This window comes from Chlorocebus sabaeus, chromosome 21, assembly GCF_047675955.1.
Source record: "Chlorocebus sabaeus isolate Y175 chromosome 21, mChlSab1.0.hap1, whole genome shotgun sequence".
Classification (NCBI taxonomy): domain Eukaryota; kingdom Metazoa; phylum Chordata; class Mammalia; order Primates; family Cercopithecidae; genus Chlorocebus; species Chlorocebus sabaeus.
Genome location: NC_132924.1, coordinates 68,654,093 through 68,666,270, shown reverse-complemented (window position 1 = coordinate 68,666,270; position 12,178 = coordinate 68,654,093). Strand labels below are relative to the sequence as shown.

At 32.6% G+C, this 12,178-nt stretch overlaps 1 protein-coding gene across 4 annotated transcripts in view; it reads right to left on the bottom strand.

Annotated features, from left to right (window-relative positions):
• The window catches only part of SEMA3A (semaphorin 3A), a 522,459-nt gene that overhangs the window by 328,301 nt on the left and 181,980 nt on the right, over window positions 1-12,178 (bottom strand). For 3 of the 4 annotated variants that reach the window (XM_038004552.2, XM_038004551.2, XM_038004549.2), the window contains exon 4: window positions 3,044-3,133. The exons of the other annotated variant lie outside the window; for it this stretch is intronic. The gene's annotated coding sequence lies outside the window, so the exon portion shown is untranslated. The remainder of the gene's footprint in view (window positions 1-3,043; window positions 3,134-12,178) is intronic. 4 annotated transcript variants of the gene reach the window in all.

Sequence of the window (12,178 nt, the reverse complement as noted above, 5' to 3'; positions counted from 1 at the left end):
CAGACTTTTTCACTGAAACCCATGGAGCAGAAATTGCTACTTCTAAGCTAATCCATTTTCAAATTACCAACCAATTGTGACTGATGACCTCACTACAAATCCGCTTATCTACCTCTAACCACTCAACAAGCAAGGGAGAATAAATCATTATTTCCCTCTAATTTCAAATCTTTACAAAAGAAAACTCTTCTTGCCATTCTTAATCACCTTCAGTGCCACTGCAGCTGTGAAGATAAGCATGATAAATGTTAAATGCTGCCTAATTGTCAGTGCTTATTTGTAAGGAAAATGAGAAGGTAGAATATCTACTTACTATGATACATGGTTTTATTAAGATTTAGTTTAAAAATTTCTGCTAAGCATTATTACTAATTTTATGTATTTATTAAAATAATTTATTCAGAATTGAGTGATATTGAATACTTGATTTAAAAAAACCTATTAACACATTATGCAACCATTTCTTGGTGTAAACCTTGGGTCCAGTTTAATCACCTGAGTAGATAAAATTCAAAACATGTAAGAGAGGAGCCGTATTCTGAAAATAGAAGCAATGCTCAATACCTTTGTTAATTGAAGTCAATACTATGTAAAAATCTGTAGGAGGTAGAAAATGCACAAATTAGGGTTGGCCAAAACCTATTCCTAAACTCTCCCCAACAAACTTTACCACAGAAGGTAACATTAATGATGTTATGGTCCACAAAACTTGATAGTTTCAAGAATGTGTACGGAAAGAATGTAATAAAATAATGCTGACTTGCATTTCTTTCTATTAGAAATTGTATTTTATTTTACATTTCATAGCCTTAGGACATATATTAAATCAATATTTTAATATACTTTATAGGTTATTTATGTTGTGAAAAATATATTGCCCTATTCTCTGAAAGATTTTCATGTTGCCCATGTAGATGAGGCCTAAATGGCAAATATATTAATATATGTATAAGAAATTCATTTATGTGTTTATTGCATTACATTATATACACGTAGAAATTTAAAAACAGTTCTAGCAAAATTGTAGAATTTCTGTTTACAAATTCACTGGACAAAGCACTAGTTATAAAAACTTAGTCTTTGCAGTGTGACGGATAAGGAAGAAAAATCATTACTTCTATGTCTATACTTAAAGCACATTTTAAAAAATGTTTCTAACTTGAACTTAATTAAAATTCAAAGATCTGGACCAATCATTGCTGTGAAGCATCAGCCTAGCTGTTTTATCCAGACCATATGCCATAGACTGACATAAATCCTATTCAGAGTCAGTTAGTAACACTTTGTATTTTTGAAAGAATAGCTTCTCAATGGAGTTAGAATTGCTCTCTCATATTTGCCTTTTGATTGATGTAACTATGTCAGAGTTTCTTTCTGAACATGAATCAATAATTTTTTTTGTATTTGGCATGTAGTCTAGGGCAAGTCCTTTGTAAAGCAGGACAATATTATCTACTCCAACTTACTTACTGATAGGCATGAGAAAAGGTATCAAATTAACTTTCAGATGCAAAAAATATAACAATTACATATTTTGTTAGAAATCTTAAGTTTAAAAACAACATTAAATTCTTAATTATCTATACAAGTGGATGGGGAGAAGTCACAGTTCCATAACTTACAAACATTAGTAATAAAAAATACTTCAAGTTCATTCCTGTCATTACTTTACAACATTTATGTTTTTGTTACAATTAATATTTTCAAGCAAAATCATAATAGGTTTACCTAAATTAGTCAAAATATAAGAATCTGTGTAAGGGGAAACATGAACAACAATCCATATATGAACTGCATTTCTTATGCTATAGGTTTCTAAGGTTAATAACAGCCTTTTCCGTATCCTTCCTCACACAGATGAAAAGATGTGTATACCTATATATCATACACAATGAGTTTTATGTTATTTGTTTAAAAAACAGTATTACAGTGTCACAATAAAAACACTGGGAAAAATGACTTTTTCACAAAACATGTCAAAAGAAAGCCTCCAGTCAAATGTATGAATCTGACCAACACTTTTAATCAAGGTAAAATATTCAATAATATGGATCAAAACCATAATATTTAACTTTTCCCCAGTGATGAACATTTTGGATATTTTTGGAGGGTTTTTTTTTTTTTAACTTTTCTCCTTGTTTATTTGTCTTACTAGTTAGTTACTATTTTATTAAGATTATACGTGTTTATTTTAGTAGATATTCCTTTGCATGAATTAATAGTAATTTTGGATTTTTACAAGCCATGAGTGTGCCTACTTCCTGGCACCCTAGGAAACACTGACTGGCATCCCCACTTTTAATTTTCACTGACCTGAAGGAAGGAAAACAGTATCTCATCGCTGCTGTAATTGGCAGTTTCCTACTAGTAAGCTTTAGAACCTTTCATATGTTTGCTCCATATTTTAGCCTGGCTTGCAATAATCCCTTATTTATATGATTTGCCCAGTTTTATATTAGGTTATTTGTCCATATTTATCACCATAATAAAATAAATTAAATTCCTATATTCTTCTCATGGGAGTTATATGAAGGCTAAATGAAGACTGAGAAGTGGGCACTCTGCCATTTTAGCACTTAACATATTTCACTGAAAAGTTTACTATATTGCTCTCATGATGGCATTTTTTTTGATTGTAGGAAATTTACTTTTACTCCTCTTTTACTCCAATAATTTGTAATAATACTTGTAATACTCTAAATATTCAGAAAATAAAGGTTGAACTGGTAAAATAGTGAGAATACATCTTCAATCGAACTGTCAGATACTTTGATCAAGCTGTGAGTGCAGGAATCACATCTCAGACATACGTGTCCCCCCACAGAAAGTTGTTCAGAAAATACTACTGAGTTAATTGTAATTGGTTTCTCAATCTTGAAATCTTTTTCCTAACCTTCCCAATTCCTCCCTGGAAGTAACAATAGGTCAGCTTCAAGTTTAAATATGTGAGCCGAGAATGCTGGGGGCCCTTCTTTCCTGCTGCTCTCTGTAGAACATTTATACAGTAAAAAGTTTTTATGTTAATTTTTCTTAGTTTCCTTACTTTTAGTATTATGTTCATTCCATCCAAACTTGGCAATTGAAGACTGTGTGGAATTTCAACTAACACATCTCAGATGTGCATGATCTCAGCCTGTGGGATATAAAAGGATTTGATTTAGAAGGTAACTCCGTCCAACTTTGTAGTCTAGACTAGCAATTGGTCTAGAATATTTCTATAAGACAATGGTCTCTTGGTTCAAAATAGACATTAATCAAAATGCTGACAGTATCATTTTGTTGTTAAATGAGTGACATTAGATTCATTATTTTTTTGGATATCCTTGCATTAAGTCAACCAGGCTGTAGAGGTAAAGATTTCTGTCACTCACAAAATGTGAATGTTGTAATTTATCTTTTGCTTGGGGCAAAATTTTTCAAAAGAATACATTTTTAAATTTGGAAAATATCTGAAATGAAATCCACATGTTTGCAGTCGGAAAACTGTCTTTGTAGGTCTCAAAATTAGGTTTCCAAAACTAAGCTTTCTATCAACTGTGTGATTTGGGACAAATCATCTTGCCTTTCTTTTTTTTCAATCATTTCATCCTTATACTTAAGTAAATTATGCAGAACAATCTACAAAATCGATTCCAAGTTTAATTTTGCTGTCTTCGGTTTTAAAAAAAGCAACTGATAAGTTAACAAATTTGTAACTATGCCCTCTAATATTCAAGTCAAAGTTTAAAACATGATTTTTTTCCCACTACATTTTGTACATCTTCTTGGTTGCACTTTACTCTCAGTTATAATAAAATACTTTCATTATGATTCTGAAAATAAATAAACCAATATATTGAGGGTAATGATTGTAAAATATTTTCATAACATATTACCATGTGTGGATTTGACAACTCAAATTACATCTATACATCCACAATTCAAAGCCACTTTTACAATACATTACTCATATTGTGTTAGAAGCAGCAAGAAACCATGAAAATAATTCAGCAAAATACATCATATTTAGATGTAAGCTTATTTAATCAAGTTACTAACTGAGCAACTACAAGAAATAAAACAGTACATAGAAAGAGATTTAAAATTACTGACTTAAAAGAAAATGTAATATACAGAAGACCTGTCTTAAGAAACAAGTATACTCTCACTTCAGCTACCCTAGTAGCTGGGATTATCGTAAAATATGAAGGTATTTTATTTTATTTTATTTTATTTTATTTTATTTTATTTTATTTTATTTTATTTTTTTTGGTGGTGGTGCTATTTAGCTAAGATATGAAGGTTTGTATAGAGTTAGCTAGATTAGAGGATGAGATTAAAATTAGGCACTTTAACAGACCAATCATATGATGTAATTCTATCAAAATGGCCACTTCACATATGCACCCTCTTTTTAATCATAAATTTGAGCAACATACTCATCTACTAGTTTATAAGTTACATGAGATGCATGGTAAGAGGTGGAAGGATGTTTGTTTTACATATTATCCAGTAATAAAAATTTAAATTCCTCATTTCATCAGGTCTCATTGCTTTCTTGGATGAATCGATAGCAGAGTGGCAAGCCTATGGAGCAAGTTAGAGTAGTGTTGCTTTAGAGGGGCTTCTTTACCACTTAAAAAAGAAATTTGGGATGTTATTTAAATTTATTATAAAACTGCAATTGATTTTTTTCTAATGGTATAAACAACTAGAATCTAGATGTCCCGAAACATTTTTATGATTGCATATGCTTTTATTTTACTCATCTTTGTATCTCCATACTCTTTGTGATAGCTTTTAAATCAATATCCAAGGGAAATTTCATATTGTGAGTAGCAAATTCTACAACACGTTAGGGGAACAATCTTTTTAAATGCCATTATTATTTTATAAAAAAATGTTTTTAATGGTAAAATTCCAATCAAAATGTCATATATCGATGAAATGATAACATATTTAAAGGTTGAAAACCACTTCAAATTATGTGAATTTTGACATAGTATTCAGGAAGATAGCTTTTTTAAAACAGTTTGGTGTTCTTTTCTGAGATTTATTTTTATTTTTATTTTGGGAATGGAGTTTCAATCTTGTTGCCCAGACTGGAGTACAATGGCGCGATCTCAGCTCACTGCAACCTCTGCCTACCAGGTTCAAGCTATTCTCCAGCCTCAGCCTGCCGAGTAGCTGGGATTACAGGCATGCACCATCACATCCAGCTAATTTTGCATTTTCAGTAGAGATGGAGTTTCACTATGTTGATCAGGCTGCTCTCAAACTCCTGACCTCAGGTGATCTGCCAGCCTCGTCCCCCCAAAGTACTGGGATTACAGGTGTGAGCCACCGAGCCCAGTGGAGATTTTTAATCACACTTGATAAAGCACTACTTAAAATATAGACGGTTAAGTAATTTTATCTGAACTTCTCTGTTCTGATTGAAAAATAATTCCATAATTTGATCTTATTTTTTTTGACTTCACAATTGTAGAAACCAAACAGAATTGTCCTTAACAAAGAAAGCTCAAGGGCACTTGCAAAGATGTATTTAGAGTAAAATGAGACAAAATTCCCTAAAACTTTGAGGGTCTACTTTTCAACTTTTGTAGTATAGATGAAAATAAATTGTTCCAGAATAACAATCAAAATACCTAATCTACATAGATCTATGTGCAATGATCTACAAGTCTCACTTTTGTTAATGCCCTGCTGCTCTATAATAACTTCTTCACCTTTGTTATTGTAAGTTCTGGCTAACTGTTGGTTACATTTCCACTAAGGAAGAGGGAGTGGGACAGTTTTCAGAGCAACTGTCTCATACCTCAGGCAAATTCCCAATGACTGTGGGTAGCACTCCTAGACATAAATTGTTGCAAAGTCCAGTTGTAGCTCAACAGGGATTTAGTTTTAATGAAACCCAGATGAGCTGCAACTGTATTTCAGTCTATACTCCCACTTCAGCTCTAGTCAATTACCTATGGTAATAGGAGGACAGAAATAACATGAGTAATGGAATCTGCAGATAATCCCAAAGCATTATTTTAGCCAATAATTCCCAATCTCTCCTGTATTAAACCTCTTACTAAAACTTCTTAGCATGTATTAAAATGGACAGATGTGAATCTTTGTCTCTTCCTATGGTAAAGATGCCAATAAATTATAAAATGATCCTAAAAATATGGCCACAAAGGAGGGAGAACTGATTAATTACTGGCATTGTAGATATTTATTTTTGAGAACCTCAGGAAATTATTTCTTCTGCCTATCAAACCTATGGAAACATATTGCCATCATTCATAATAACATTTGAGTTAAATAAACCTATGTAAAATTATGTAATTATTTATTAAGAGCATAATATGAATTCTAATTAAACCAGACAGATTAAGCACAAAAGTCAACCTCCCCTCCTTTTCTTAACCCCAGGAAAAGCATAGCAGAGAATTAAAACAAACAAACAAATATATTCATCCATTAAGACAAGGGGGAAAGATAAAGTGACCACCTCAACATAAGATTTCAAGGAACTGGGGGAATAATGAATTCACGTAAAATTTATTAACTTAGCAAATGGGAGTTAGAGACCTCTCACGATAAGCAAGCCCATTCACTCTAAGGAAACTGGGAGATGATCAGCATTTATGGCATACTCTACGAGAAGAAGAGATGAGGAGGCAATAGTTGCCTACATCTTGTTCCAAAAATATCAGTAATCAGCAGATATTTCTCCTTTGTCAACTATTGAAGAAACTAGAAAGCACTGAAGAACTTTCTACATATTATCTGTGATGGCTAATATTGAATGTTAACTTGGTTGGCTTAAAGAATGCGAAGTATTATTCCCGGGTGTGTCTTTGAGGGTGCTGACAAAGGAGATTAACATTTCAGTCAGTGGACTGGGAGAAGCAGACTCACGCTCAACCTGGGTGGGCACCATCCAATAAGCTACCAGCAAAGCTAGAATAAAGCAGGCAGGAGACGATGGAAGAGCAGACTTGGTGTGTCTTCCGGCCTTCATCTTTCTAGTGGGCTAGATGCTTCCTGCCCTTGAACATCAGACTGCAATTTCTTCAGCTTTTGGACTCTTGGACTTACATCAGTGGTTTTCCAGGGGCTCTTGGGCCTTCAGCCACAGACTGAAGGTTGCACTGTCGGCTTCCCTACTTTTGAGGTCTCGGAACTCGAACTGATCCACCACTGGCTTCCTTGCTCCTTAGCTTGCAGAACTTGCAGGCAGCCTATTGTGGGGCTTTACCTTGTGATCCTGTAACTAAATTCCTTTTAATAAACTCCCTTTCATATGTATCTAAAACAGTACATATGTATAAATCTATGTATATGACTAGTTCTGTCCCTCTAGAGAGCCCTGATGAATCATTTGGTAGTCCTAAGTAAAAAGACGGATACACTTATTGGTCAATATAAACAGCAGTCTGATAATCTACAAAACACCCTCTAACCTCTTTCATACCCAGGCTAACTCCCACCCAGCACAGTATTTTCAAAAATGGCTTTATTTCTCACTTATAAATACCAATGGACAGCTTAGCATTACTTGACCATGAGGAAAACGGATAATATAAATAATGAACAAAACCCTCCAAAATCTCTAATATAAAGGGAACTTGGAGGAAATAATGAGGAACGTGAAGACCATGTCAAGTCAAAACTATGATATTCTCTAGCAGTAAGAAAATGCATTTAATCTATTAAAAATAAACAAGCAAACAAATGAATAAAACTATTAAAAACTTACGGCTGGGTTCAGTGGTTCACATCTGTAATCCCAGCACTTTGGGAGGCCGAGGCGGGTGGATCATCTGAGGTCAGGAGTTCAAGACCAGCCTGGCCAACATGATGAAACCTCGTCTCTACTAAAAATACAAAAAAATTAGCCAGGCATGGTGGTGGATGCCTGTAATCCCAGCTACTTGCGAGGCTGAGGCAGGAGAATTGCTTGAACCAGGGAGGTGGAGGTTGCAGTGAGCCGAGATCACACCATCGCACTCTAGCCTGGGCAACTAGAATGAGACTCAGTTCCAAAAAAAAAAAAGAAAGAAAGAAAGAAAAGAAAGAAAAAGAAACTTAGGAATTAAAACTATGATAACTGAAATAAGAACTTCAGTAGAAGTGTTGGAAGATAAAGTCAAGAAAGCTTTTCATAAAGGAGAAAATAAAATGAAAAAAATAAAATAAAACAGAATTAGTGGATCAGTTAAAGAAGTCAAATATCATATTTTTGGGACTAACAGACTAGAGGGAAGAACATATATGCATATATTTCATATATATATACACATTTCATACACATATACACATCTTGCTATAAATACACAGAAAATTTCCCATAACTGAAGGGAATGAGTTTTCAGGTGGAAAGCGTGTACTTAATCCTTAGTATAATGAAAACAAAATAAAACAAATCCAAAAGGCATAACATAATTACACTTGAAAATATCCGTGATAAAAATAAAATCCTAAAAGCTTTTTATTTTGGTAGGGGCTACATGTTACATAGAAACAGAAATCAGAATATTTTAAATATTCAACAGCAGTACTACACATATGGCTTAAAATGAAGACACAAATAATAAGCATGAGAATGCTGGAATGACTATATGAATGTCAGCTAAAATAGACATAAAAGCAAAAACATTATCAAATATAAAAATAAATATTGGATAATAACAAAATAGTCAATTTATAAATCTTTGAAAGAATTACAAAGTACAAACGAATACTTGACTGAATTGAAGGAAGAGAAAGAACATTGCATAGTTATTATAAGAGATTTTATTTTTTAAAAGAACCAAAAATATTGATGAAATCTTGGTGCATCTAAATAATGCTTTGAAGCATCTTGACCTAATTGACATTTTTAGAGGATATAGTCATTAACTGAAAAGTAATGTGAGTGGACTAGTCACTTAGATCTACACATTCTGGGTCTTAAAACAACTCTGAATAGATTTAAATTATTTCTATCAGAGTATGTTCTCTGACCATAGATTTAGAAATTAATAGTAAAAAGATATCCAGAGAACATTAATTGTTTTATGGATTAAAAAATTTCAATAAAAATTTTAGGAGATGTTTTTCCTGTAGGGTAGGGGAGTTAAATAGATCATAAATAGATTATAAACTTTGAAAACAAGTATAAAACTCTTAGAAGAAAACATTGGAGAAAATTTTTTAACCTTGGGGTAAGCAAAGGCATCCTACATAGTACTCAATAGCACAAGTAAAAAAAATAAGAAGAAAAAAATATTGTACTTCATCAATAATAAAATTTTTGCTTTTCAAAATAAACTGAAAAAGAAAATCACAGAATGGTAGAAAATATTCACAAAACACACACATGAATATATCAAAGAATTTGTCTTCAGAATGCATAAAATGCTCCTGTAATTCAATAATAATAAGTCCAGAAAGTCAACGAAAAAGATGAGCAAAAGTTTTGAATAGATACTTAAAGAAAGAAGATATGTGCAGATGGTAAATACACAAATTTAAATATGCTCAATATCATCAGTTATCAGACATATGCAAATTAAATACCTATTTAGATACCACCACATACGCATTTAAGACTCATAACATGAAGTTTTGCTAGGATGTAGAGCAAGGGACAGCAACATTTTTGTTTTAAGGGTTGAATAGTAAATATCTGATGCTTTGATGGCCATAAGGTCTCTTTCACAATTACTTAATTTTGCCTTTGTAATATGGAGGCAGCTCGTTCCTAAACAAGTGTGTCTATATTCCCATATATTTCTATTTACAAACAAACCCGAATCTGGCTTAAGAATTATAATTTGCAGAGCCCTGATGCGGAGTGACAGGAACTCTCACACACTGCTCAGGGAAATGTCAAACGGTACAACCGTTTTGGAAAACTGTCATTTCTTCAAAGTTAAACATACACCTATCAAATGACCCTGATTTTCCAGTCCACGTATTTTCCCAAACTAACTGAAAACACATATTCATACAAAGACTTGTATACAAATACTCATAGGAAAGCAATTCACAAAGGACAAAAGATGGACACAACTATATATCCATCAAGTGAATGAATAACCAAATGTATATCCATATAGTATATCCATTCAATGGACTACCATTCAATAACAAAAAAAAAAATCAACTACTGATACACATAAGTCATAGATAAATGTACAAATTTTTTGCTAAGTGAAAAAGTATACACTTACATTTATATACTTATTTATATGAAACACAAGTTAATGCATAGTATCAAAAAAGGAAAGAGGAAGAATTTTTTCTGGGTAATAAAAATATTCTAGATTTTGCTTGTGATAATGGCTTAAAAGATATACACTTCATTAAAACTCAAGAAACCTGAGCCCTTTAAAATAGATGAAGCTTGTTTCATTTAAATTATTCCTCAATTAAGTTAATGAAGAAAAATAAACATGTAGAGAGGACTCCACCAAAACATTTTTACATACCTCAAGGAGTTTTATGCAGAGTGTTGTGCCTTTCATATATATATCAACAAATATTTAGCCAGCCATAAAATCCCCTTCCCCAAACAGAGTGGTTTTCTGAAGTGCTATATTAGATGTGTATTTTAAAAATTACCCGATCTTTCTTACTCCATTAATTTTATTCATTGACAGACTTTTATTGGTAGAACAGGGGGTCACAAATTTATTTTGTTCACAAATACAAAAATTGCTGCTTATGACAATGATATTAAATAATGGAAATAATGGAAACTATCAAAAGATCCCCAAAATAAATGAAAAAGAAAGTTTAGTAAAAGGAATATCTTGAGAGCCAGATCTTACTACATAAGGGCAACAAATGTAGAATTAGATTTGGGGTTTCGGGTTCTTGGTTTCTATGATTTGTATTCATCTTTGCCCCAATTTCTTAATGTAAACATTGAGATGATTTTTCTAAGTTCCTTCTGGCTCGGAAATTCTGTAGACCTAAAAACATTCAGTACAGATTATCAAAGAAAAAGAAAAACAAAAGAACAGTTTGAGGAAAGAAGAACTAATTAGCCAGCAAAATAAAAAAATAAACTACTCCATCTCAATTTGAAGTTGGACTTGTGAAAATATGCAATGAAGTTTTTCAAAGAGGTAGGTGACATTCCACACCTACTCATAGCCATTCCAATCCCCACCCTCATTGGGAGCAGAGGAGGTTAGGCATGTATGCTAGATTTTCTCAGGGGCAAACCAAGCCTCTAAGCACTCTTTATGACCCTGTGGGCACTAACATTTGAGTCAAGGCCATGAGGTAAGAACTTGCTACTTGACTGGGTCACCAAGGTTGCTTGTTACTAAAACTGAATTTGAACTCACTTGCAGCATAATTTTCTTAGTATGCCCAAGCCATCTCTTTAAAAAAAAAAAAAGTCTAGGAATTTTTAAATAGGGAAAACATATTCTAGTTCCATCAAACATCTTGTAAGTGATCAGAAAACAGACTGAGATATAAATATGGTATAAGGTAAGACAACTTATTTGAAAATCAAAATTAAGTAACAATTAGTAACAGCTAAAATAATAGGTGAACATATTGACTATTCTTCATTTGAAAAAAAAAAAAAGGTATTAGTTTGTTAAAGACGGATGGTCCCCGACCTGGTGCTGGTTCAATTTAAAAATTTTTCAACTTCACAATGATGCAGAAGTGATACACATTCAATAGAAACGGTACTTGGAATACCCATACAATCATTCCGTTTGTCACCTTCAGTACACCATTCAATAAATTACATGAGATATTCAACATTGTATTATAAAATAGCTTTGTGTTAGATAATTTTGTCTGACTTTAGGCTAATATAAGTGTCTGAGCATATTTATTGTAGTTTAGGCTGCGCTACCATGTTTGGTAGGTTAGTTGTATTAAATGCATTTTCAACTTACTATATTTTCAACTTACTATATTTTCAACTATGTATGGATTTATCAGAACATAACCCCATTGTAAGTTTGGGAGCATCCATCCTAACATTTCCTAGAGAATTTTAAATGTTCTTAATGGTTTTGTTTTAACTCAATTCACTGGTAATATTTCTATACGAAAAGGTTCTTATTCTTTCACTCACTCACTGAAGTAATATTGTCTGTCCCTTTAAACTGGTGTGTGGAGGCAGGCATAAGGAAGAAAAAAATAGAGGTTCATAAAGCATTCAAAAGAAGCTCCTCATGGAGGAAGG